Genomic DNA, 3,995 nt, shown 5'->3' on the forward strand with positions numbered 1-3,995 from the left:
TTTTTAACATGTCTACACTTAGCTTACCTTTAATACTCATGCCATATGCCATACGTTCTACTTGGTTACATATGCGAACCTAGTTCTTTCCACAAAACTCTCACACCAGTGATGGTGACAATATCCTTTCATTTCTTGTGTATCATTTCATGACTTAGTGTATCTACTCAAATTGTACTGCAAACGAATCATGCAGTAACTGGAATACAGGTTTTAAAACTTTTATAGCAACGTAATATTGTCATAATAGTTTATTTTATATTTTACAAATAGTAACAGCCCTCCACTATGGTTATTTGAAAAGCATCACCACAGAGAAGATAGTTGATACTCCAAAAATACTTAGCCTATTTTCTCAAAGGTAAAAATAAATTGAATATTCTATAATGTACTGTTCTTAATGTAAAAGACAATAATTAAATAAAAATAATTATTTAAACAAATAATAGTAACTCAGATCGATAGCAAGCCTGCAAAAAAATGAACTAAAATTCCCCAGATATATTTTCTGAGGCTGGATAACTCTTTAACAAAATGTTGGTGTAAATAAGCACTTCAGCATTAATAGATAAGTATACTCTTATAAAAGCTGAATAAAAATATCTTTGCCAGTTCTTATCACTACCTCAAAACTACTCTTTCTGCTGGTACCTATGACAGCAATGCTTTATCTTTCAATTTATACTTTTAAACTCTAGCCACTTCTCAAGATTCAAATATTCCATCCTGTGGAACATGTTTATTTAAATAGTTTATACTCTTCACATGTTGTATTATTATGCTATGCCCTAATTTACAGTAATTTGCTAATATGTCATATTTCCCTTAAGCTTCTTAAGGTCAAGACAATTTCTTATCATTTTCTATATTCCTCAGTGCCTTGCCCAAAATAGGTGTACAATAAATAAATGTTTGCTAAGTCAATATCATTGAATATGGCAAAATAATGTCCTTTTCAATATGGATAATGACTGGCTCTGCATGAGTAGGGCAGAGACTCTGAAGTATTTGACTAACAAGTTTTCTTTTTTTTTTTTTTCAGAATGGCTAGCCAACTTTAGAACTAGAGACCATGGAAAAGGTAATGGGGTGAAGTCATTGGATAACCTTGGCTTTACTCATAAATACACATCAAAGAGTCTTGAAGTTAAAATGGGCTGTGGACGTCATCTAAGCTAGCAGTCAAACCAGAAAAAATATTCCAGGGAATACGTGGAAGGTGTATTGAGCCACTAAAAACCTAAAAGTTAAGAGAACTGAGAATTCAAATGATGGTTACTTAAGAAAAATGTCATCTTACAGAAGAATACTTCTAATCACTACTGCAAAAGTCATACTTTTGACAAAAGTAGACTCATAAGGTTTATACACATTTCCAAATATTTGAAAGTGACACAAGCTTGATGTGTAGCTCTAAATGTTTTTGTAAGAGCTCCAGTGTGTTTTAGTTTGAAGCTTAATATACTCCTTAAGCAAATGACTTGAAGAACTAGTCCTGCCTTCTCTCAGCTCTCCCTCACAGAGAATGGGAACCCAGCCATTCAGAGTGGTTCCCTAGTACCCCCAGCTGCAGGGCCTGGGTGACATTCCTCTGTAGAAAAGCACTTTGGGACCGATCTACAGATGACTTCTTGTGTTTTCTTCTTTTGTATGAAGCTTCTGAGAGAACAGAAGGAAAAATGCAAGAACACATTGCCCTTCTATAATAGAGATCTGTTGTGCAGAGGCATGTACAACTGTGGACAGAATTCAACATTTTACATTAAATTCCCACACAGTTTATGGGGCTTCATTTAATAAACTGTATTTGAACTCTCTGTTTCCAATGTATGCCTATAGTTTCCTGTTCACTTAATTTTAAGGGATTACTTGTGTCCGCATTGAGAGATGTATCTGTTTCACTGTTGTTCTTGTATTCTCCTAATGATATTAGAAGTGACACTATCACGCAGTGATATGATCCTGGACACGCTATACATGGAGCAAAAGAGTATTCCATGTTTAGCCCAGCAGTCCATTCAATGACTTAAAATTGTGATGAAGAGAAGAGAAACACACGTCAAACACTCTAGTCAAAGTACCCAGAAGTGAAAATGGACTAATCTTGATTGATTCATGACTGACAAAGCCACATTACACACATTACTTATGATACTTGCTCTTTTTTGTGATGCCTTGGAGGCAATCAGCTGCTTCAAGATGAAGTTGAATGTCTCCCTCCCTGCCACTGGCTGCCGGAAACTCATTGAAGTGGACAATAAGCTCAAGCTTCGTACTTTTTATGAGAAGCATATGGCCACAGAAGTTACCGCTGACACTCTGAATGAAGAATGGAAGGGTTATGAGGCCTGAATCAGTGGTGGGAACAACAAACAAGGTTTCCCCGTTAAGCAGGGTGTCTTGACCTATAGCCATGTCCACCTGCAGCTGAGTTAGGAGCATTCCTGTTATAGAACAATGAGACCTGGTGAAAGAAAGTGCAAATCTGTTTAGGGTTGCATTGTAGATGCCAATCTGAGAATTCTCAACTTGGTTATTATTAAAAAAAGAAGAAGGAGGAGGAGGAGGAGGAGGAGGAGAGAAGGATATTCCTGGGCTGACTGAAAAGAGCTGGCAGAATCCACAAATTTTTCAATCTCTCTCAAGAAGGTGATGTCCGCCAATGAGCTGTAAGAAAGTCCTTTAACAAAGAAGGTAAGAAACCCAGGACCGAAGCACCCAAGATTCAGTGTCTCGTCACTCCATGTGTCCTGCAACACAAATGCTGTCACATTGCTTTAAAGAAAAAGCATACTAAGAAAAATAAGGAAGAGACCACAGAATATGCAAAACTTTTGACCAAGAGAATGAAGGACGTCAAAGAAAAATGCCAGAAACAGACTGCCAAGATATGCAGACTGTCCTCTCCGAGAACTTCTACTTACAAGGCTGATTCTAGTCAAAAATAAGATTTTTTTGAGTAACAGATAAGATCAGACACCCTTACCAACAAATTATGATACTTTTCTATAATTTTTTTTAAGAGGGTATATCTAGATACCACCTCTGTTACATAGAATTAGGTTTGATTGAAAGTGACTGAAAATTTCCAAAATGATAGTCATGAAAGCAAATCAGCATGCTTTTTGCTCACACACAATTAGACGGAAGTTTGACCATCCAGGTTGGGTGTGGCAGCTGTGCTTTATGAGTCAGCAGGATTTCCTACTCCTCAAACTCTCCCTGGGGTATGACTCCTTTACTCACAGTCATATGTAGCTGCCGTAACTCCAGGAAACACAACTTCATCCAAAGCTGCAGAGATGAAAAAGAAGTAAAAGAGCAAAAGACCCTCCCCGTTAAAAAGCGTCCCCGGAGGTCGTACACAAACAATTCTGCCCCTACTTCACTTTCCCAGATTTTGATCCATGGCCACATTGAACTGCAAGGTAGGTTAATAAATGTAATATTTATTTAAATGATGATGTTATCACTGAAGCCGTAAGGTTCCAGTTACTAAGAAAAAGGGAGAGAATAAATATTGAGAAGCAGCCAGGAATTTTTGATGCATATAATACCCATTCTATACTAGTGATGATTTCTTTTCAAGGAACTCTTTTATTTAGTTATTTGTTGAGTTAGTTATTCATTCATTCATTTTTAATTTCAGAGTTGTGGAGTCCATGTGAGGATTTGCTACATAAGTCAATTGCATGCAGATAGAGTGGGAGCTTCTAGCAAGCCCTCTCTCCCCTGGTAGTGTACATGATACTCAGTGAGTGCTTATGTGCCCTTTAACTCTACTCACTCCTCCCCATTAATGCCCAGTATCTGTTGTTCCACTCTTTGTGTTCACATGCCCAATGTTTAGAGCCTGTTGATGAGTGAGAACATGCTATATTCAGTTTTTTTTGTTTCTGTGATAGTTCACTTACAATGATGGCCTCCAGCTGCATCCATGTTGTTGCAAAGGACATGATTTTATTCTTTATGGATTGTGTGTATGTACCACATTT

At 37.2% G+C, this 3,995-nt stretch overlaps 1 pseudogene across 1 annotated transcript; it reads left to right on the forward strand.

Annotated features, from left to right (window-relative positions):
- The first annotated feature begins 2,163 nt into the window (after positions 1-2,163).
- Positions 2,164-2,948, forward strand: LOC103274762 (annotated as a pseudogene). Its single transcript, XR_505274.1, has one exon. The product of XR_505274.1 is annotated as a 40S ribosomal protein S6 pseudogene (transcript).
- The last annotated feature ends 1,047 nt before the right edge of the window (positions 2,949-3,995 follow it).

The sequence above is a fragment of the Carlito syrichta genome, unplaced genomic scaffold, assembly GCF_000164805.1.
Source record: "Carlito syrichta isolate Samal-C Ts95f unplaced genomic scaffold, Tarsius_syrichta-2.0.1 Scaffold115139, whole genome shotgun sequence".
NCBI lineage: Eukaryota > Metazoa > Chordata > Mammalia > Primates > Tarsiidae > Carlito > Carlito syrichta.